The sequence below is a fragment of the Aythya fuligula genome, chromosome 2, assembly GCF_009819795.1.
Source record: "Aythya fuligula isolate bAytFul2 chromosome 2, bAytFul2.pri, whole genome shotgun sequence".
In the NCBI taxonomy this organism is placed as follows: Eukaryota; Metazoa; Chordata; class Aves; order Anseriformes; family Anatidae; genus Aythya; species Aythya fuligula.
The window spans coordinates 43,269,069-43,293,736 of record NC_045560.1 but is presented as its reverse complement, the minus strand read 5'-3'; the positions used below and the strand labels follow the sequence as shown (position 1 = coordinate 43,293,736).

The 24,668-nt window shown below is 40.0% G+C and overlaps 1 protein-coding gene across 1 annotated transcript in view; it reads left to right on the top strand.

Moving 5' to 3' along the window:
• Positions 1–1,078: 1,078 nt before the first annotated feature.
• Positions 1,079–24,668, top strand: part of GADL1 (glutamate decarboxylase like 1) — a 121,999-nt gene continuing 98,409 nt past the window's right edge. Inside the window, exon 1 of the mRNA XM_032183193.1 lies at positions 1,079–1,124. The gene's annotated coding sequence lies outside the window, so the exon portion shown is untranslated. The remainder of the gene's footprint in view (positions 1,125–24,668) is intronic.

Here is a 24,668-nt window from a genome sequence, read left to right as displayed (position 1 = left end):
GGGAAAACTAAAGGTTCCCTGATGTTCTTTCTGTGAAACAATGATGAAGCATGGACACAAGCTATCAGGCCATTTTCTAATCGGTTTTCATTTTCTTCAAAATAATGCTCTTTAATGCTGGTTCAGTGTATCATTCCCGTCCCTTCTCTCTCACCTGGGGTATTCTGCAGCAGCATGTTCCTGTAGCCTGAAGGACTATTCTCTGTCTCCTGTGAATCAAAGGAGGGTGAAAGTTGGCCTCAGGGACATCTTGGAGGTGATACAGGCCTTCCTTTCTGGGTTTGAATATGCTGTATTGGTTCACTGAGCAGCCCTTACAGCCACATCACTGTAGGACCTCCAATTACCTTATTTGTCAAGTAATGAAAGCCTTTCTCAGAGGTGGAGAATCCAAAATCAACTGAAATCTAAGCAGGAGACTAGAATTTTTGGTGTCCTTAATCACTTCTTCCTAAATGCAGCTTTTTTTTTTTTTTTTTTTAATTATAATTATTATTTCTTCTTTCTGATGACTTTGAATCGGTAACTGGAGATCTGGTACTTCCCTCTCGGTTATCCTGAGTAAGGGTGGATTGCATGCATGGCTTTGCAAAAGAACACAAATATGTGCCAAATGAAGATGGAGTAAATGCTGTGGAAATGGTTTCTGAGTGAAGTTTTGACTGTCATTTTATAAATATTAGATGGGGTTTAAAATGCAGCTAGATATCTTATACATCTGACTGTAATACTAAACTACATTAGTATAAATCAAAAAGAAAGATTTTTATAATTTAAAGGCTATTTGCTGCAGTTTTCTTACAGCAATACATAAATGATGGTTTAAGGCCAAATTTTGATCTGAATGTAGTAGGAATAGCTTTAGGGGTCTCTGATGAAATCAGGTGTAATATGGATCATACTGTGGCTTCATATATTCAGAACTCTACTCCTATCTATCTCTTTTTCAATTTTACAGTCTCTGCTTAAATACCGTGGTAATTGTGAGTCAAGAAATGCCTTCGGGTGGATTTTCCCAAAGGACTCGGCATGATGTCAATGGGAACAGTGCTTTAGAAAACCTCAGCTTGAACAAATACAGAAAAGGACAACAATCATTGGAATTCGGTTATCTAAAGCCACTAGTAAGTGCACTGTGGGGATGAAGGGGGAGGAGGAGGGAAAATACTTTTTTTCGAATCCGAGTTTGTTATTTATCGAGAATTAATAAACGTTTGGACTGTATTTATTCTCTAACGGACCACTAGATGTCAGCACATATCCAGGCTATTGCAGTTGGACCAACAATCATCTGGTAGTAAAAAACAACCTTCCACCCTGTAACGGTGTAGGTTGGATACCATACTGTTGCTGGCTAAAAGTATTTTTGTTTGACTTCTTATGACTTTCCAGTACCCAAACTGTAGCTGTGACTATTGTAGCCATCAAAGTAGGAGGACTATATGTACGTTAATTCTTGCACTTGTTCTTGTCTCCTGAACTGCGTTCATTGTCATCTGTGCTCTGTGCATTGCTCCTCAGGAAGCACTTCTCACATGGAAGTCTACCAGGTACAGCTTTAAAGGAGATGGCTCGTGTATTCATAGCCAGATTTCATGGCCAAATTCTTTTGGAAGTTGGGAAAAGAAACAGAAATCTCAGCAAAACTTCAAATGTAATCATAGCATAGTACAATGTGAAAATTATCTGTGAGATCAGGCAAGAAAACTAGTATATTCTAAATGTGCTCAACTCACCTGTGGTGCATATAAGAAATAATGAAAAAAATTACATTATTATACATTCAGCCTATTTAAAATGCATAGACACAGTTCACTGCTTGCATTATTTTTAAGTTAGATCAAAAGCCTTCTTGATCAATTTTGCCACACAATAGTAGCGATTAGAATTAGAAGTTGGCCATATATGTTCATATGTTGTATATTCATTACTTGTATATATCTGGATCCAAATTCTAAGCAAAGAAGTGTTCTGGCAGTTTTGACAGGCAATCCATTTTTTCTAATCATCCGTGGCTGCAGAACAATTGTATTTTGGAAAATCAGATGCCTGAACTGAAAATTGCCACTTATTATTATTTTTTTTTTCCCCAATACAATGGAATTCAGGGTCCTTAATTGTTCCAGCAATTCAAACAGACTTTAACAACTGCTATGAACAGGAGTTAGAGGACATCATGTCACTGCTGAATCAGGCTGCAGGGAACTGTAGCACAACCCCTGCAGTGTTGTCAGTCCATTAGTTATGAATAAAGGGCTCCACGCTCCCCTGCATCGGAGGCACTCAGTTGAAGCATGCGTGCTCATGGTAGTGCAGCTTACTTCCCTCCAGAGACTATCTGAAATGCCTGCCGAAGGGAGTTAGATGCTTCAGTTGAGCACCTGAAGCTACCTGGGGTGAAATTGGGTCCATAATATGGAGTTGCTGTGAAATGACTTGTCCTTTGGCCCAGGAGTGATTTACTAGTGGTAAATTTGCACTTGGCGTATTTGGCCTTCCCTGTCCCAGCCTGCCAAGGGTTCACAGCGTATGTTTTCAGTACACTGATGCTGAGGGGCAGAACATTCAGCAGGTTGCCAGGCTGAAGTGCATGCAGTAATCCACCTCTCTCATGATGGCTGCACTGGTAAGAGCATCAGCCTGTGTAAGGACGTGCAGTATTTCAAAGCTGATAAAAAGCCGAGAGAGTATGGGGAGGGAGATATGCAGAGGAAGGGGAAACTTGGAGATGAGTGAGATCAAGTCTGTTACCCTATTTTGCTCACAGAAAATGTATCCTATTGAACTATAAACTTGATTAAGTCACCCTATTCATACCGCGCTTAAGGCAGGTTGCCTAGCAGCAGAGATCTTAGCAGGACTGAGCCACAAACAATTTCTTGCTGTCCAGGTCTCATTTGTTATTAACATTTAGGATTCATAGGAATTTCCATGCAAAAGGTAGAAGAAAACAAGGTACAGTCCCCCCGGACCTCATAAAAGCAATGAAAACCTAGGTAGATTGGCTTTATTGCTCCTGGTAAATGAAGACGGCTTGGATTGCACACACCACCTCATCTTTTTCTAAGGTGAAAGGAAAGAATTGATCTGTTTGTTTAAACAGATTGCTGTAAATTCTGGCTGTTTGAGCAGGGTAAATAATGGTGAAAGGTGGTAAGAAGTTGAGGGGGAGTAACTGTTTGGTTTAAAAGTAAATTTCACTGTGACTACTTGATGTCTTCATGCCATGTGAATACCTGAGAAGTCTATGAGGAGACTGGCAGAATAAATATGAATGTTGGAGTCTGTTAGGAATAGTTTGCCTGCCTGAGATAAAATCAATGATTTTTATAATTAACCTCGCTTGGCACCCTGATCCAAATTAGCACAACTGTGTACAGCTCTGTCCCCTGGCCCAAAGCTGAGGCTTGTTGTCAGCAATGCTAATGAAGTAATGATGGTATCCATTTAGGTGGTCATTGAGTAGAAAGAAGTACAGCAGAGGGAAAGTTAGCCCTGCAGTTTTCCAGTCCATTCGCTGTTCCCTGTCACTTACAGAATCGGTTCAGAATGAGTTGGCAAGATTTTGTCTCACCCTCGATTCTTCTTCTCAGAATTGGTCTTTCTCCATGCTTTACTTCTAAGGAAAGTCTTTGGCTTTGCCAAGTTCACACCCAGACAGACAGACAATGTTATAATGCTCACAAATTTTAAAGCTGGTAAAAGGTAGGATGATCGCTTTTCGTGCTAATGTGGCACCTGGAAACATTTTCAGTTCTGTTTGGTTCTAGAAGATAAGCTATGGTATCTGCTGGTGGAACCTCGCATATCCTCATTGCAGTCTACGCTGTGAATTAAAATCAGCAGATAATTTGGCCAAATATTTCTGTAAACTTCTGTGATGTAATACAAAATATGTTGGTTCTTAATGTGTGTTTTAGCTCATAAAATGGCAACCACCTCAAAATCCATTCAAATCTACCCCTATGGCTGATTCCTAATTTCCTTATTGAGGGTCTGTGACTTTTTCTTGGTAGCACTGCCTGGTATTCACATGCTATGTTCAGCTTTGTCTCATTTTAGTGAATAATTGTTAGTTAAAAATAAAACCAAAAAAGCATCAAGCATCAGCCACTCTGCTTTGCTGCTTAGGGCAGAAAAATATCTTCCTTTCTTTCTGAGTGAAAAAGCTTGTAGCAACTGATTTCATATTCACATCTTTAATGAGATGGAAACCTCTAGTCTCCAATTTGTCCATTGGACATAAATAAAGGGTACAAGCTGCAATGGGATCTATTTTGTCCCCTTCCTGACATCAGTTGCTTTTCCTTTTATAGATCTCTGTTTACACACAGAAGGACTCAAAAAAAAAATAAAAATTTTGTAGCTATTATCCATGCTGGTGGACACTGGGATTCAAAAAAAAAAAAAAAAAAAAAGCAAAAATGTGCTAGAAATAAAGTACATATTTCTAACAAAGAAGATAATTCATCACTGGAAAACATTTACGTAGAATGGTGGTGGGTCCTTGATGATAGCTAAGCTATTTTTTTTTTTTTTTTTTTAATCATGATTTGATGTTTTCTTCTGAAGGATTTGTTCTGGTTCAGTTGCACAAAATTATTGGACTTGAAGCAGGAATTAATAAGGGAAGTGTTATGGCTTGTAATATTTTGAAGTTCATTAACCATTAGTGTGAAATCATTAGTCCATTGCTAGGAGGAAATAGTCTAATAAGAGTGTCAACGCACAGTCCTTGCCTTTCCATGCCAAAGCCTTACTAAGAAATATCAAGGGAATTATGAAATCAGAGCTATGTTAATTAATTATATATTATTTTTCTGAAGTGAGAATTTCTCCATGTAGATCACATTCTTTCTATGCATGGCTTTTTGTTGTTGTTTTATGCATCTTGCGAGTAGTCTTATTTGCTCTAAATAGGACTAGAGTCATTCATCAAATACCCACCATGGCCACATCTTTTTGGACAAGCCTGTTTGGGGAAGCCGTGTGCTTTCTGCCTGGTGTATCCACAACCCCCAAATCTTTGTGTGTCAGGACAGCCATGGGCTGGGAGTGCTTTCATGTACTAAAGCAACACAGGAACTCTGCAAGTTGAATGATGGTGCTAGTGTATTCCTAGTTATTAATTCTGGAGTAGTACGTGTATCTTTAAATGATGAATCAGACAGAATGAAGCTGGCTGTTAGAGTGCACTTGAAGTTAATTGAAGCCATGACTCACGCATTTGCATTTTTCTTTCCCACAAAGAATGTTTAAGTAAGACCCTTTGCTCCTTTTAAGATCTCGAAATCAGTGTCTAGCTACATATCATAGAAGCTGCTGATCACAAGGTGCTTTAATCTGGTAGTGTGTGTATTGTGATTTGAACTTCTTCAACTCAAAAACTAACCAGATTTTTGGACAGTCTGACTCCTTTGCTGTCACAATTGGTAACCAGCCTATGGATTGTTTGTTTAAAAAATCCATCTCAGTAGGAAACAAATGTCTCTGAGATCTCAAGAGCTGACTGCTGAAGGTAGAGAACAGAACTGGTTATTCAGTTGCTGCAAGTCCAGGTCACTTGGCAAAGGGTTGGTTGCTCTTTGCTAGGAAAGGTCACATGTGGGCTACCGGGATTGTTCTGGGTCACAGGCTGTACTACATGTGAAAACTGTCTCCTTGCCTAAAGTCTAGTTCCTCATCATGCACACACATTGCTGAAGAAAAAGGCAACAAAAACCAATATAATTTCCTTTACTTCTTCTGTTTTATTTTTCTTGCTGAAAAGCAAATAAGGATCAAGTCACGGTGAGCAAACTGGAAGACTAGTTAATGTAAATACATGCAGCAAGTGACAGTCCTGTGCTCAGTAAAGTTTCAATTTAAATAGAGCAGGCACTTGAAGAATAGGAAGAGAAACTATGACAGAAGAGTGACAGAATTGGTTGTATGTTACCTGGCAGTCAGGGACCAAACAGAGATTCTGTCTCCACCAGGCAGAAATGGACTGGCTTGAATTCCTGAAGTGTGAAAGCCTTGCTACAACAGATTACCTTTGTAAAATCTATCCTTCTTTATACCCTGGAAAAATAAAATCCTGTAGTGTTCTGGAGTAAGGATATAATTTTCAACCAAGTTCTGCAGCTTGCTCAAATGGCCTTTTAAGTTGTCCCTCCCTGCCCTGTCCCTGTCCCCCACACTTTTATTAGCTACTAACAGGAGCTACATAAACTAGGAATTAATTTGGCCCATTAAACATTAAAAGATTAATACTTTTCTCATTTTTCTCACAATTTCGAAGTTCATTACATTGTTGCATTAGGGTCATTCCACTTAATTTTACTTTTCATGTCAATTTTCTCCCAGCATTAATTTTGACCATGTTGCAGCCTTCAGCTCAGGGCATATCTCACTGCAGTCCATTATCTGACCAGCCGAGCCTGCAGCAACAGGGAATCTTACTTAATTGGAAAGGTGCACCGATGCAGAAAAAGTACATGTAACTTCTTGCACTAGCTATACCTTCTGAAAATGCATAATTACAAAGATGACAAACTGCCATGTATTCTTTTATCTGAAAGATTTCCAGAAGTTGCCAGAGTCAGGAAAGAGAAAGGTTGAAGCCTGTAATTCCTTCCATGTTGTGTTATGGCATAGACGTGTAAAGAATGACTGTAAGGGAAGCACCAGGTGAGAATTTTTAGAAGCTTTTCAAAGCAATCAGTGAAATCTGATTTAAGAGTACCACTTCATCCCGCACTTAACTGTGTTCTCCAGATAAACTGTATTCCAATATGCTTCACAAAGTTAAATAATACAGCTACTGAGATAAATAACAGCAGAAGTAGACAGTCACAGCAAGTTATAGGCTTGAGGAACAGCTGTTTTCAGCTGAGATTTAAAATGAAATGACAAAATCACAATGCATTATTCTGTACTACAGTGACCAGAGTTTTTCAGCAGACTCCACCACACCTGAAAGCTGCCAAATAAGTAAAGCAAAGTTAATCAGACAAGAAGAGTGGTTGGAAGAGTTCGATGACCTGAACCCTATTGACACTACTTCATTTGAAACTGAAGCTGAATGACACTGTAAACTGGACTTAGCAGAAAAGACCAAGTGTAACATGACATGAATTTTCCTCTTTCTGACCTAGCTTGACTGAATGCTCTGGAGCACTTAATCCTTCACACTCCCATCTGAAGGATCTAAGGCAAGAGTCCAGCAGTGGCCTGTCCAGTAACACAATGTGAGCTCAGGCAGTTCATTCCTGGAGTATCATCCAAAATTTGACTATCTTTGGCAATTGGCAATTGTGAGCTCTGCCTAGTTTTATTTTCCTTAATCCTAATACCAGAGCAACTTTTCAAGCTCTCACCTGCAAGAGCAACATTATTCTACAGATAGAAAGAAAACAGCCTAAAAAATACAGTAGAGTTGCATTAATTTACACCTCCTGAGAAGCTGGCTATAGCAGCTATGGCTGATCAGAGTGTGCTATTAGTATAGATTCAAATCATAATCAAACAGACAATTTAAAAATTTTGAATACTATAGGGAGAGAAGGATGGAGATACTTGCCATAATATTTGATTTGAAAAGGTCTTGTAGGTATAGTAGCCAGCTGTTTAAAGATTTCACCATTCATATACCTTTTTTAATGGTCAGTTTCTTTTAAAATGAAAAGACATGCCTATACACTTTGGATTTGACTCAGAGAGGTGATATCACTACAGTACCATTTCCCAAGCCTGAAGAAACACAAATAATGCTATAAAAGTGGCATACATTTTACCACAGTCTCTCTCTTTCTCATTTTATTTATTTTTTTATTGCTGGAATGTTGATTTATTTAGATCCTTAACTACCTTTTTCCCTGTAGTACCCTTGGCATCCCGGTAACAAAGAGCCAGCTGCTTTTGCCAGTCTCAATTTAACACTTGAGCAGGAGTCCTGTCATGGCCAGCATTCTCAGGGCTCACAAGGAAGAAATGGGAGTCTGTTCAGCATACATTTTTGGGTTTGCCTGGCAGCTTTGGAAATTATTGGCAAAATTCACTCTGATGCTAGGAGCTTGCACATACAGACATTGCTCATCTAAAAGGCAATTGCTAAAGTGTTACCCAGAGCTTTCTCTTTTAACCACAACAAAACCCACAAGATTCACTCCACAGAAATTTATGGGAGAAGACCCCACTCCAGTTGTGACCAGAGCTCAGTTTAGAACCTATAAGATGCCAAACAAGACTACCTAATCTATCGTGGTTTTCTTGAGACTGTGATATTGAGTCAACATGAATGACCCTGATGGGAGAAGAATATAACATTACATCTGATAACATAACATTACATTTGATGAGGATCAGATAAGAATATCAGTTTTTGTTAAACTGTGTGAGTTGCAGCTGCTGTTAATGTCAAGCTAGAAATCAGAATTGTAAAAAGGAGAATGGCTCTCTGTTGATCTTTTGTAAATATTCACTCCTAGACAACACATTTAGTATTTGAGATGTTCTGCTTTGTCATTCCTGCAGTAGAGCTTTACTTATTTAGGCCTACTGGTTATATGTTATTGGCTTAATCTCTCTGTGGTTGAAAAGATCCGTGGACTGATCTTGGCTCATCATCCTTCTTGTGCCTCTTATGTCAGATTTGAACATGAACAAGAAATCAGTGTTCTAAAGGGATAATGACAAAAAAAAAGGGTAATGACAATAATACTGTGTTGCAGAGAATTTTTTTTTTCTTTTTTCATATTAGAGCTGAAATGATGACTATTTTCAAGATAGGTGTTTAAAAATGCTTATAAAATAAATGCTCTACTTGGCAAAATGATGGAATGCAATTGGAACTGAAAGGATGCTTGCAAGGGAATAAAAATCACTGCAATGTTAAATGGAAATGTCTGGTGTATTTACAAGGAAAGGTATTAGCTCTATGCTTTCTAACACTGCTTCTCATTGCCCAGTATCTCAAAGTCTAACTTAGGAAAGATATGAAGAAATCAAAGAGATTTGTAACCCATAAATTTTGAGGATCTAGCGGGTTTACCAGAGGAGAGAGAAAAATCTGATGTAGTGCAACTAACTGCTCTACAGAACTGGTGTAGGTGAAAGTAAGCTTTTAATAAACATCTGCCAGCAAGCACAATGTTGGAATACATGTGGTGGTAAACATTTGGGAATCCATAAGTCTTTCTGGGCTTCATTCCTGTAAATTAATGGAAACAATTTTGATGTATGTCTGGCTAGTGAGCATTTGGCCACCCACGAAGTCATCTGCTTGAAAGCAGCGTCTTTGGTATTCCTGAGTGCCTATATTTCTAAACAAGCTCTTATTAGAAGTCAGTCCAGCATGGAAATATTTAGGGGAAGACAAGTAAAGATCTGGGGTGATACTTGAGCTACATTTTTAAGACAAGCAAAAAGCACAGATTGTTTGACACTCCTGAACTGGCAAATTGTTTGAGGTGATGAACGAAACGTAGGTGAGATCGGCTTTTACAAACTTGCAGGAGAGTGACTTTGAGGAGATACCTCCCCACCTTTTTATTTCATTTTTTTGTATCTATGTTGGTGACAACGGAGGGAGGATATATCTTCAGAGGGCTTTGACGTTGTGGGTAATGGAGCTGAACACGGTGCTCATTGAAGCCTAGCCAAAAACACAGTTTGTCAAAGACACCCTGTTTGCAAAACAATTAAATGGATATTGAAAGCACCGTTGTGAACAATCTGTATTTTTAGCAACAGGAAAGAAGGACAGAAAACTCTGTTGCCAAGACGTAATATATGTAATATACATTTCTTCTGGAACTAATTATTATTTTCTGAAACTACTGCAGTTGTATGCTACTGTGACTGAAAAGAGCGAGTGTTGTATAATGTTAACATCAGGAGATAAAGGTTCTGGTTTCAGCCTCTGCAAGAAATTAAAAATGAGTCTAATTCCAGTAGGGTTTAGCCTCACCATCAACACTGGATTGGCTTTTTGACCGCTTTGCCCTCTTTTAAAATTGCCAGCCTGAAAAGATCAAAGAGCTTTGCGGGACTTCAGGAAGTAGACACCTACATTTATTTTTGCTGCAGTGAAAGCTGAGGTAGAAGAGCATGGTAGTCTGATTTTTCTAAGGAGTCCACTCACTTTAATATGTCTAGCAAGAGGGATGTCAGCATGTGAAAGAAACACAAGGTAAATGTCTTTTATGACACCAGTAAGTTCAATTTCTGGATTCAGAGCAGAATATCAAAGCTTGCTTTCACAGCGTATTTTATTCCTGCCTGTATATTTTCCTCAGCAAGAAGATTGCAACCCTGTGGTACATACATAAACATCTAAAACAAAGATCTACAGTGGGTCTTTAAAAAAATGCCTAGATCTGATTTCACAATTACAAGGTATGGATAGTTTCACGGCCTTTTGAAGGCTGAATATAGAATGTGCAGTCTGGAAAAATGGCTGCTGATGTGCCACAGACATTAATTGGTGAATGCGTCATCAGCTTGAGATTTCATTATGTTGTTAAAAACCAGACTCAGTGAAGGGAAGCGCCCTGGAAATCAACTTGTCAGCATGCGAGGTATCCCACATCATCAAGGAGAGTTGCTGGAGCAAAGAGAGCAGGCCAGTATGATCCCAGCTCCTGCTGCTGCTTGCTGGTGTCCGCTGACGCGTGCCAGGTGACTGAATATGAATGGGCTCCGGTGGGAGGGATGGCCTTTTACTTGCAAATATTTCTTCTGCTCTTATGTTGCCCCTCAGCAATAATGGTTGGCTTTTTATAGAACATTGTCTGATTTGTTGGCAACCTTTAGGTATTTTATCGATTTAACATTTCTTCAGAGACTTAATGAAATATATGACCCACGGACAATGTGATTTTTTTGAAAGCTGATGCTGAAGTGAGGGGTATGTTGCCTGGTTCAAGCTCTGCTGTCTCTTGAGTTCATTAGATGTTCTTTTAAATACAGTTTCTAGTCTGTTTATGAACTACATTTCTTTTTCCACACTTGGTAATGGTGCTGTTTTACACTGCATTCGGTGTGTATTTCAAACCCACTTGCTGAATTGAGTCATTTCACGGTGAAGCAAGCTGAATCCAAGAGAAATATACCTTGGCTAGGACACCGTAGTTCAGTATATCAAAACAAAGTGAGGAACAGGTTGGAGAACTCTCAGAATCCATTGTATTTATTACTTAAAAGTAATGAAGCAAAATGTAGTTGTTTGTGCTCCCTGAATGTTAATCTACCCAGCTGTTGAAAACGGTGAAAGGTGAGAACTGGCTGTAAAAGTTTTGTGTGCAGTTCATCTGGACATACGGCTAGTTGGCTGGCTACTGAATTACAAACTAATGAGCAGGCAGGACTGGGATTTGGCGTGTGATGGAAGCGGGTTCACTACACAAGGGTTTCAGAAATAGCAGCGCAGTCCTGAGCAGCCAAGTCTGTGTCGAGACACAGGTGGGCTACCTTTGAAAGCTTCTGAGCATGCAGCAGCCTTCACAATACACTTTATGCTAGTGTCTAAAGGTAGCTCTAAATCTAGGCTTCTATTTCTGAAAACTCTGGCCCAAGTCGTCAGGGATTTTTAAATTGTGCTGCAAGGGACAAAATGTGTAGAAGAATAGAGATAAATGTATTCACTGCCTTTTGGCAGATGGCTTATAATACCAACGTGTCAGTCTGAGCATCCTTCAGCTCCTGTTCCTGTACATCTGTATCTATCAAAGGAAGATGTGATTGAAGGATCTCCTACTTTCTCCTTCCCCTTACACTTCCTTTCTCTCTCCAAGTATCCCCACAGGTATTACCAATGCAGCTGCTGCTGTTCAGCCAGTATTGCTGCAGTCTCTGTTCCACACATTTTCCTTTCCCACTGTAGAGATGATGCAAGAAGATATTTGATAAGCTTAAAGTTTCTCCTAGTGAAAGCTTGGGCCAAGAAGCCAGCAGACAATGCAGCATGGCAGCAGCTTTCCATATCATGCGGGGCATAGCTCAGTGGTGGCCCTGAATGAGCAGCTCAGAAAACTGGAGTCAGAGCTTGCTGGATTTGGTGGTGGTGTTGTTGCTGGAAGAGAGCACTTGATTAGCAAGAGGTGGCAATAACTCCACGTAGAAACAGAAGGATTTCCAAAACCGATGGGGCAGTTTCACATTAGAGCCAGCACTAGAGCAACACAGGCTGAAAGCAGCAGGCCAGCTGGCCTTTCCGAATCCTGGCACAAGCTGCAAATCACAAGGTCCCCCTCTTACATAAGCAGTCCTACTGTAACACACACGGCTCGTCTCCGAAGAGCTCTAAATAGCCAGGGCTGGAACAGCTCCCATGTCACCCCAGGTTGCTGCTGACACATGATAAAGTTACACTGGGATAAAAATGCTGTGGTGAATCAGCTTGGAGTGTAAACACTAATGCCTTTTTGCACGTTTGCTTAAAGCCAGGTAGTAGCATGCTCTACACAAAAGCAAAGTGTAATAAAGTCTTCTTCATCTTGCTCTGTGCAGTGGCCAACTTCTGCAGTCAGTGAGGACTGCACGCATTGAACAGCTGGCCAGGAGGGCCAGAACGACCAGACTTCCCAACAGAAAGTCTGATGAAAGCCATGCTGTGGTCTGTACCCAACCCTTCAGTGCCAGCAGCAGAACTAAGACCTGTGATAGGCAGCAAATGTTACAGACCCTTCAAAGTAGCTCTGAATATGTCTGAGGACTTCTCCTAACACAGGCACTTTGTCCACGCTTTCTAACAAATGTAATGTCTTAGAATTGATTCTGATGTTTTATTCTTTAAAGAAGGCAGCAGGGAGGACAATAAAGTTCAATCAAAAGCATTTGTTTTATCAAGTAAATGGATAATTGTGACATTTGATGTTCATAAGAGACTATTTCTTGAACATTTGCCTAATGATCTCTCCACTTTACAAGTTCTGTTCAGTCTAGTTTAACAGTTCACCACATAATCACTTTCAGCTCTTTGGAAACATTTTATTATTATTGCTGTTATTAGACAGTGCATTCTCTTGGAAATGTCAAGGATGTTGTCAAATATTGTACTAATTTCAGCCTCCTTTGTAACAGCCCTGAACTTTATTAAGAAAGAGCATACTGTAAGTAGGTTTTTCCAGCAACCAGCTCCATCCTAAATGGCAATGGGATCACTCGGATAAGAGGCTGGAGAATCTCTGTATAGTTAGAGACTCATCTTAAGGTCCCTTGTAGCCTTATTTTCTCGGATTCCTGGACCAGGCATTTATGCAACGGTATCTTTGTGTTCCAGAGGCATGTTTTTGCCAGTGAATCTGTGCCACCTAACTATAGCTGTCAGACACTTGGCATTCATCAGGCTCCCTCTGAAGTTAATGAAGGAAGAAACAAGCATCTCTAGGATGCACCCACACACCTATGATGCCTGATCTTAGGATGAGTGGAATTTCCCTTTGAAAAGACTGCCTCTTCCAGCTAGTGAAGGAAACAGAGAAATGACTTAAAATAGACCTTTCAGATCTAGCCAGGAGAAGTTGGGTAAAATTAAAGCTGCCAGAAGGAAGTGTAGTTCTGTACCTGACAACTTTATCCAGGTTCCAAAAGTGATAGTACGAATTCATGGACTTGGAAGTAAAAGTACATTGTTAATGGTTCAAGAAGCTGCAAATTGCTGTTGGCAGTCACGGTACTTTGGGACGGTCTCTACATGTTAATTTTGTTCTTGTTTCCTTCCCAAAGCTCCTAATCCTGGCCCTTGTCAGAGAGAAGATTCTGGCAGGAAGGACCTCTGGCCACACCTGCTGTGACTGCTGTCCCGTTCCTGAATTCCACCTACATTGATTCTTCTTTAGTGTTCACTCAGGTGCAGTCACAAGGAATAGACGTTGTAGGTGTCTGGGGGATTAGTACAATGACTGCGTATCATCTGAGATTGCTTTCTGCTTCAAGCAGTCCACAGACAGCATGCCAGCCCTACATGAAGTTGGCATTGGGTCCAGAGAGTGTGAGCTGGCTTCCTGAATGGATGAGAAGGCAGAAGGCAAGCCAAGTAAAAAAGCTAATTTTCAAAGCGTGTGACTGGAAAATGAAAGACATAGATGTATAAAGAAATAGCAGTATTATAGGTCTAGACAGACATTAATGAGCATGTGCCCTAACGATCATATCAAGGTTATAAGCCACTGCTTATGCACAAGACAAATCTAGCTCATCTAGCTCAAACACTGGCTGTTCAAACTCTGTCCTAATTACAAGATTTATGCCTTTGCCTTTATCCAAAGGGTTGATCTGAAGGAATGAAAGAGTAGTTCAATCTCTAAGTCCCCTTGCTTCTTGTTCTCATTACCATAAAGGTATGGGTGCCTGTTAGATTTGGTCAGATGTTTTTATAATTAAAGATTTAAACTTTAAAAGTGAAGGTACACTTTGGAACCTTTGGTTGCTCCATCAAATATTGTTTGTGATCTTCATAATGAAATGAATACAGCAGGGTGCCGGAATACTTCTAATAATTTGCCCTCAGGATTTTCTGCACTTGATCTCTGTTTTTGTTTTAAAACATTGCTTTCCTGTGGTGCAATGTTTTCTGAAGTTCTGGCAGTGTCATCTTCAGATACTAGTTCAGATACTAGTCCTGAGTCCTCTACAGGATAAGGAGTCCAAGTTGTACATGACATATGGCCAGAACTCCTCTGAATCTGCCAGCACCTCTGCTGCTTTTCCTATGGTCAGTAAGGAGAAACGATGGCTAATTTTGTGTATTTATGGCAGGGTACACGGAGCTTTTCATTCATTCAGAAACTGGTTTTCCTCCTTTTAGATTTTCCTGGTCTATCAGAGTGTTGAGAGCTCAAGGCTTCTGATTTATACCAAAATATCTTTAAAATACTCAGGAAAAAAAATTGTCCTACTAAATTTGGTAGGATTGTACCCCAAGTAGAGCTACAAATATCTCTCTTCTTGCACCCCTGATCGCACAGACGCTCTTATCCTTTCCCCTCTTCCTTCTCCTGCCTTCTTTTCAAATACACTCCCATTTTCTTGTGGATATTTCTTCCCCTCAGCAGTCCCACAAATGCTTTATGTGGTCTGCCCTCCCTCGACAGGTGGGACCGCTTGGTGGTATTTTGTGCTGGGGCAGCTTGTTCACTGCCCGACCTGTCCTGGCAGGTGGGGTGTCCTTCGGAGAGAGGTGAAGAAGCACTGCTGGCCTTGCACGCAGAGATCAGTCATTTCCTTGCCAGTAGAGCAGTGGCTTTAAAGCTCATTCATTGCCTGCCTACTGAGACTGACAGTTCAGATTATTGTGTACGTTCAGAGAGAGCTAGGAAGCACATAACAAGTTTCCCGTGCCTTGGAAGTTACTCCTTTTATGACACTTTCTCTGCTAGATAGACATAGACATTTTATATGAAGAAAATAAATCAGTATGCGTTTATTTTGAGAATACAACATTGTGGAATAGATTTAATTTCATTGCAGCATTACCAACATTGGTAGCAAATATCTTTAAGGCAGAACAGAAGGGAAATGCATTTCTTCTTTTTTTTTTTTCTTGTCTTCAGATTGTTTTTTCTCCTATTTGATCCTGCTTCTATAGACGGAGAGCCTTTGTGCCAGGCACAGAGGCAACTTCAGCTCTCATCAGATTACTCAGTGCTTAGCAAGACTGGAGTTTAATGGGTGCTATATAGAATGGAGGGTTAACATCACTTTGTGCTCTTCCATGACAGCATTATTTTCACATTCAAATCCTTGAAAAATGTTCTTGCATGCTGGCTGGGCCAAAAACTGGATTGTACTTTAAGAAGATCTACAATTCTTTTAAAAATGCCCTACTGAAGGCATTGATGATGGCCATATGTCCAGCAAGGTTAGAGCACCTTTTCAAATTAATGCAAAGTATGAGTCTCTCTTGAATTACAGGCATTTTATGGAGCACAGGTGCACTCGATGCTTTTTGGATACTATGTTTCTGCTCTGTTCCACCTAAGCAGTCAAACAGAATTGAAAATAAAATCCTCTGGAACACATAAAAAAACATGCACATTGCTTTTATGGCCCTGGCTGTACCAGAGTGAAGAGGCACAGCATGAATACACTTGCTTACCAGAACTAATCCTAAGGACACTTGTGCAAATGGGCAGGTTTAAGAGGAATTCACAACACCCCTCTGTTTAAAAGTCTTTATTAAAACAAATATCATCCTGCTTACCTGTAACATCTCTGCAGGTTTTCAAAAGGGTATTCATATTTATCCTAACCGCTTGGGAGGAAATTCAGCTCCATTCGAGAGGCAAGAAAAGGTATAGACAACCATTTATGTCTCACTTAGAGCCTTGTTTTGAAGGTTTAAGTGCAATTTTCTATACGGAGATGAATTTGATTCTCTGGTAGTTCTAAGAGTGCTGTTAAAATTGGCTATATGTCACACTGAAGGAACAGCTCATCTCGTGGTCCCTGTTAAGTTCCTTTACCTGTTCTACATGTACAATACCTCTAAAACCTGGAACAAAATTGCATCCTCCTTCCTTCCCTCCTTTAATAAGAAATAGACCATATTTGGTTGGTCAGAACAATTCTTGAGTTTGAGAGGAATTCCACAATTATGTTGGCTAAGGCAAGCAAACAAATGAAAAAGATAGTGGAAATGACAAGAATGGTTCTGATATTGTCCAAACACGAGTACTTCAGCATTAGAAATTTGATTCAGAAAGGAAATTGGATACTGCTTGCCATAACAAAAAAGAAGAGGGGGTGGAGGGAGGAGGGAGGGTGTGTGCCTTTCTTTTCTCCATTAATATCCCATATTCCAATGGTTCTTGCTTGGAGTTTAGTTAGGGAGGTTTCTAACCCAAGCCAAACCTAAATCACAGCAGTGGCTCTCATGTCTTGGAACAGCCTTTGTTGCTCATCTCTAGGACACTGTGTGCTGGCTTCCTCCCATGGGAACATCTTTCTGTGCAGTAATACAGAAACATACATCACTGCAGCAAAGCGAGGCCAGATAGCATTTTTACAAGAGAGCTGGGTCCATCCAGAGGGACTCTTACTGTTCTTCTCTTGTTAAACAATTATTTTAATATGTTCCATATTAAAAATAATTTTCAAATTAAATAAAAATAGTTAAGTGTTGAGTCAATATTTTTCCCCATTTTTTGGTTTGGTGGCTGAACCAGAAAAAAAAAATAAATTATTTTTTTTAAATTTTATTCATGACTCAAGACAGAAGAGCTTTCGAAGAATATGCTTTTAGCAATGTACATATTAATTATGATGTGCACTAGTAAGTGCTAGAGTAGGAAGTTTTGAGCAGGTTAAATAATAGTTTAAATGGAGTATATTACACAGACATAGCTATTGCAGCAGCAAACTCCCACCAAAGATAAAAAACAATGTAAAACCATACAGACTTTCCATTAACAAGATATAGCTGAATCACCGTAATAGATTGCAGGGATAATAGAAATGGCCAGCAAAAAAAATATTTGGTAAATCATTTCCAGTTTCCCAGGAACCTGGGCACAATAAGCGAGCTAAGAACTGGGCACGTTAAAATAATTAAGATAAACCAAGCTCTGAGCAGCCCTTAGCTCTGGGTTCAGTGAAACTTCTGTCATTAAAACAAGAGGCTGGAGGGAGAACCATGAATATCTACAGAGCTGGTTCTCCTCTGCTGCAGCTCTAGCCCCCTTTTTTTGGCTATGGCAATAAGAAGACAAAACTCAGTGCCTGCAAAATGGATCTGGTGATGATAATTATCGAAATCCAGCTGTGCTATTTCCTTTGTTCAACTCCTATTACATAATATCTTTCTGCAAATTCCCAAGATGAATTCCTTTTCATACACACTTTTAACTTCGGTGTAGAACTAATACTTTTCATGTTGTGTCTCTGAAAATTTGCTGAAGTAGGAAAAATTGCACAGCTTTTGCATTTCTTTTGTTCTGGGAAGGTCTCCAAAAATCTGTTCCTTAATACAGGCTAATTTCCCCCTTGCTCAACCTCTACCCCCAGCATTTACAACTCTCCTCTGTCTGGCAAGTCTGTTATGTTTAAAATTAAACTTCTGTTAGCATTTTGGGTAGCATTTCCCAGTTGTCTTGTAAGGCTCTCTCCCATACAAGGTATTCTCTTTTTAAAGGTTGTACCAGCTGTCTTAGATGAAGGTTACTATCTACCAGGTACACCCTCCTGGCCTCTCACCCACAAGAAACAACTTTAAAGCCTTCTACTCGAATTGTTACCACTTCCATTTGGTTGACAAGCACGTTTTAAATGTGGACTGTCATTTCTTTCTTCTCTTCTTTCTCCCTGCTCTTTTCTTTCCCTCCTCCACCAAGTCCATTTGTGATATGCTTGTGGAGTTGTTCTTCTGCTTCATTAGAGCATTGTTTTTTTTAGGTTAATTTACCTAATTCACAGTCAAATGAGGACATGGTACTTGTAAATCATTTAGTTTCTCATTAATCTCTTCCAGTGTTGGCTCCAATTTTCAGCTGTCTCCCTGTTTACTATCTCTAGCGAAAAATATCCACCGTTCCCATCGCTTGTCACAAGTAATGTCACGGTTGCTGTGGATCCATTGACCTGCATAATCAACATTTTTTTTATATATTAGAAATCAAAATATTTGCTGCTGCTGTAGAAAGCTGCATCCTAAGACCCATGCAAAGAAATTCAGTAAACGAAATGCAATAAACCAAAGATCTAAAGCTTACCCTGTTACTTCATGACAAATCTTATTCATTAGATTTTCTTTAACAATAGCTGTTGAATTTTAAGATGCTGTTTAGAAGAGCAGAAATCCTGCGAGCTGCATCCTTATGCCTTGATACCTCTCTGGCAGAGATCCCACTGAGAAGAGGGGAACAAGGACTCGGCATTCATTTGCGAGATGCAAGTATCCAGCCACAGTCAAGCGCAGAGATAAAGAATTCTCTGCGGCTGTCCTCTACCATAAAACAGTAGTATCACATCTGACTTACAAGCTATTTACACATAGATTGGCAGGCCAGGCAGGGTGCCTGCTCACATTGCAAACTAGCAAGAAAATTTTCTCCTGAAATGAAGAAATGCTTTTCATGGCAATGGGTTGTGCTCCCCATCGCAGGTCAGCACCAAACAGGGCCTAGGGAGTAGGAAAGAGAATTAGGCTAATTCATTTCTAAAGGGAATGGCTGTTACTGCCCATAGCCATTGCATGGTCTATGTTTATGAGTTTTGTTGTTGAGGTAGAACAGGGCTCACCCTTCATGTCCCCATGCCGAATCTGTCCTTCAGATGGATGCGAAAAGTTGACTCCTTTGTCCCCTAACATTGCGCTGTGCCATATGACAGCTTTTCAATGTGGTTTTTGTTGCATTTCAGAAATGCTTGCGGGTTATTTCAGTTTAAGTCTATATATGCTTTGTGATCTTTAGATCATTAATCTCTTATTATTGATCTCATTGAAAATACTTTGAAAAGAGACAGATTTTGCCAATAGACTCTTGTTTGGCGTCACTCATCCTGACTTTTCCCACAGGCTTTGTGCAATAGTCACTGAAAACAACTTCAATGCCACTGTTATTTCAGTTGGCACTCAGTGACTCATCTTCCTCTAACTGTAATGGGATTTAAGGAGCATTTAATGTTCTCTGCCATGTACGGGGCAGCCACTCAGCCAAGAGAATGATAAGCATCTTAGACCTACTATAGATAGAGATGTTAGGCTGATGGGAAGGATTAAAATGGGTACGTGTTTTGTATTGGAGATAGCAAATAACAACTACTGCCACTTTAAGAAGTCCTGCGTGGGGTAGATCAGGCCACAGGGTTCTTCATGTAGCAGCAAAGGCAAAAAAATATCAGAGGAAATGGAAGGAAATTGATGAAGCTTTGTTTATAAAGTATGTGCCGGTTAAATTGCTGCCCCTTGCTGATCAGCCTAATCCTTTTAATGAGGCTAGGTAAGCAAAAAGGAGGCGGTAATGATGTTGATGACTCAGAGATTTCTCTCTGTGAAAGAAAACAAGCAGAAGCTGGTTGTCTAAACAGTGCAGTGCAGTGACTCTCCAGGTGTCCTTTTCACCTGTGAAATGGTTGCTGGATGGCAAGCTAACCGAACTCAGAGGCTCCTGGTGTCCCTGGGTATAAGTGCTAGAATACAAATCTATATATTGTAAGGGTGTGAGATTTGTTATCTCTCGGTCACCCTTCAGCTTGCAGTATGCATTTTTCTGAAGCCTAAATTTATGTTGGTCCTTTTTGTTTAAAGAATGATGCAGCACAACAGCAGCTTGGGGGCTAGGACCAGCATGCAAAGACGCTGGGACACAGTGCTCTGCTCTGCCTGATGGGATTTAACCCGTCTTTCCTCATGAAACTGCCCTGATCTGAGGGTAAAGGATGGTACTTTTTTGCACCTCCTCCTTCTCATTCTGGTTTGCTTAAATAATTAAAGACCCGGGGAAAGATATACCTTGTAAAAAGTGATTCCCCTGTGGAAGGCCCTGGGACACCATCTCTTCCCCATCATTGTTTTCACTGTTTTTTTTTGCAGCTTTTTATTGCAAAATGTGTAGTCACTTCCATAGCCCTGGGAATCAGAACTCCCTGGGGAGAATCCTGACAACGAGGTGACAGAGTCAGGTTTCTTTTCTTCACCCAATGCACTCTAAATTTTTTATACAAAGTGAAGAAGGCTCAGCCAGAGAGATGGTGAAGGCATCTGCCTCATGAAATAGCCAGACCCTTGTGATAAGAGCAGTTTCCTGGAGAGGCAAATTTGCATGCCACCAGGCAGAACGTGGCTTTGAACATGTGTTTTTCTGTTGCCTCATTTGCTGAATTTACCACTAGATTGCTGTACATAAGGGGGAGCAGTACTTCATCTGTTAGCTGTGCTTCAAAAGGCAGAAGTGACACTCTTCCTTTAGACACGCTGGTAGACCACCAGCTGGATCACCTACCAGCTGGAACACAAACTGGTGGGCCCCAGCAGGGCTTGCCACTTGATTGCCAAGTCATGTTAAGATTTAAGTATCTATGTCCATGGCCAGAAGTACTTTAGATACTTGGGAAACACTCATGTTTACACTTGAGTCCCTTGAGGGACTTGGGGATTTATGTGCCAGCTGAGGAAGGAAGCAGCCAGCACAAGTTTTTTGCATCCAAGCTACAGGGTTGGGTGGTATCTACAGAGACAAGTGCAATGTAGATGCCCTATCCTTTTTGTGCATCTGGTACTTAGCAGCTTTATTACTTGAACAACATGGATTTGTGCCATAGCAACCCCATGCCAAGAAAACCACAGCAATGCATGTTTGGTGCCAGCTGCAAAAGTTACACAAAGAAATCTAGATGGAGAAAAGTTTCGAAAATCTGAATGTTTCCTGCAGGGGATTCTTTTTTTTTTTTTTTTTTTTTTTTTTCACCTGCAAGGCTTAATTAGCAAGACTCCAGATTGTAACAGTGCGGTGCTTGAAAACGTGTTGGATTGACATGCATTTTATGGGATGCTTTCATATGCAAGTTTTAATGATATAGTAAAGTTGTTGAAAAACCTAGCAGCATTTGCTCAGACAGCTCCAGCTCACGCACACTGCTTTGGATATCAGAACGCATTTTTTTTTGTGGGCCAGAGAGTTTCACTTTGCCTCCTTTTTCTTTGTATAGTCCTTGCAACAGTTTTATTTTCGGATTTGTCACTGTGGAAATCTACATGACCTTTACTATAATCTTAGGTAGTTGTAGCAGGCTCAGTACAATGTATGTTCAAATGTACAAGGCAGGTGAGAATGTTACATGAAGTGCAGAACATCTCTGTGCTTTGCCTGGGGAGCTGTTAGCATACGATGCAAAGGAAAGCAGAACAGAGCCCAGTGCATTTCACACTGCATAGGACTAGCTGAGCACTTAGGTACTTTTCCCCCCCTTTCTATCAATAAACTATGAAGCAAAAATGTTATTGTACCTATTTCTAGTCAACAGTGCATTTTTGCACATTGGTAAATACCATAATTCTCTTCTGCTTGTCAAGATGTACTACCCACGAGTGTGGGGCTTCAAAGGAGGCCATTTAAAATCATAATTTTCCAATCTGGATTGGCATGTACATGCCCCCTAAAAGCAAGTCATTGAGACAGCAATTTTGAAATCCTTCTCAAAAAACACGTCGCTCTCCTGATGTGTCTGTGCACTTACGGCTGGAAACCAGTTAAATCGAGGGAATATTTATAGCACCAGTGAGAGAATAAAGTTGGTCTCTTAACTGTGACAGAGCCCATTTGAGTCCTGTCAGCCGTCTTCCCTTCTTAGCCGAACATCAGAGAGCAAGTGCTGTTCAATGGTGGCTTCATGCTGCTCTCTGCTGCTAGATGAATCTCCAGTCAAAGTCAGTGTGAGTTGGTTATTAGACTCTTCTGTCTGTACCGGCTGCAGCTCCTGCTCTTGATCCCTGCTCTCCTGCATCTAACATCCGCTTGCCCTCGTGATTGTGTAATGCTTCGTGGAAGTTTTCTAGTCCATCCCTATGTAGGAGATTTTAAGTATATGCTAATGTTATTATAAATTATTGACAGGATGAACACGGAAAGATCTGTTTGTTTAATTCTTTAGATACAGGAGAAATCTGATCAGATGTTTCCATCCAGTAAGCTGCTTGTCCTGTTTTCCCCTCTTTGTGTGCTTCATTTTGAGTGCCTCCTGCTTGGCAAGTGGTATGGGAAACTAAGAATGAGCTCCCTGAGTATTCATAGCTGCAAATACGTGAAGGGTGCAAACAAGTTTAGGCAGCTCAGGCTGACTGCTTATGTTGGTGTCTGCACTTTGGCACCGTGGTGACTATCACCAATTCCCTCCCTGCAGGTTAGGATGAGGATGCCCCTTTCTCAGACATGTTCAAGAGAGCCCAAAGAACAGCATTTAAGGTGGTTGGATATCGTTAAAATCATAAATGAACTAGCTTAAAGTTAATAGCAATTCTTGTTTGACCTTTCAGTTATCATGGGTTGATATAAGAATTATTTTTTGTGTGTTATCAAGATGATTATCATTAGGAATAAGGGGTCCAAGCTTTTTTACTCCAGAAAAGATAATATATTACTTTTATTTGAGATTAAGGAAATCACAAATCTGTCAAATCTCATGATTGCTCAAGAGGTTCCTGCCATGGAGTCCCATTCTGTTTTCCTCACCTGCTTTCCTTTGTCTTAGCCATCCACTGTATAACACCCTATCCTTTCTCCTGTTTTGTGGAGGAGGTTGTATGTGACCGATGTGATCTGTAATCTGCCTGTTGTTGGACCTGGTGCATGGGCTGTGAAGGGTCAAGGCCACAGTGCTGCCATGAAGCACAGATACACCATCTCATGAGATCCAGTATATGAAATAGATTTCTAGAACTTCTTCAGCAGGAGCCAGGTCCATTGCTCTAACACACACTGAAGGCTTTGGCACTTGAATATTGGGAAAGAAACAGCTTGCAAAGACTGATATCAGGAAGAAAAAAACAAAGCAAAACAAGCCAAAATGATCTCCTTCATGATGGCTACAAACAAAAAATGTTTGCTATGCTAAGAAATCTGAAAGCACAGTATACAGAATACAGGCACTGCACAAATCACAGAATTTGAGAATATTACTCTGATGTTCCCTCTGCAGATTCCTGTTATTATCTGAGTTTTAGAGAATATAGTTTTTATTTCCCATCTGCAAATTAATCTTGCATATACTTGTCTGACATACAAACTTAAAAAAAAAAAAAGTTTTGATTTTTTTTTTTTTTCAGGTACAAAGTCTGTAACTCTACATTTGCTGGCACCCCAAGTTCCTCCAATTATCTGCCAGAACTTAAATCCAGGCTCTTTGATTCATGACCATGTCTCCTTTCCATTATGCTTGAGCACTGATATCCTAAATATTGATTTCTGGGAAATTGATTCTCAACTTAACAGTCTTGGCCTCTCCATCTGTGTGCACATACCCAATGGGTACCATGTCCTTATATGCTCTCAATTGCTATCTCTGTTTAGGGATTCTTGTCTGATATTTCTAGAAGTTGGAATTTGCTCTTTTGGATTTTCTTGGCAGAGAGACCTGAGCTTGGTCCTCTGCCTGCTTCCTTTGGCCTTTAGCCTTTGCAGTGGTATGTTCTTCTTTCCTGAGACCTGCCTTCATCTCAGCTGCTTGGGAGAACTCTGTGACTTTTCTCATCCTTTGCCCTCTGAGTCTACAGAGAGTCTGATCTGATTGGGAACTGCATGGGTCACTGATATTGGAAGGAATGGATTAGAAAGAAGATTTCTGAGAAATCTTGCTCCTGATGTTCTTTTTTTTTCTCCATTTCCTTTTCCAAGTACCTATCTTAACATCTTTGCTTTTCACTTGGTCTCTATTTAATATTTCATGCACTTTGTCCACTTCATAGCATTTTATCTACCTGATGATGACATTAAACTAATTCAAAATGTTTAACAGATTGCTGATTCAGGTATATATAATTCATATATATAATATAATATAATATAATATAATATAATATAATATAATATAATATAATATAATATAATATATAAAATATATATAATAAATCTTAAAATACTTTTAAGAATATCAATGTAGGGAACACTTCTCAAAGGAGATAAAAAAAAAAAAAAGCCCTATTAATTGTCCTATTATTGTTTAAAAACCAACCAAACAAAAAAGTACATCTG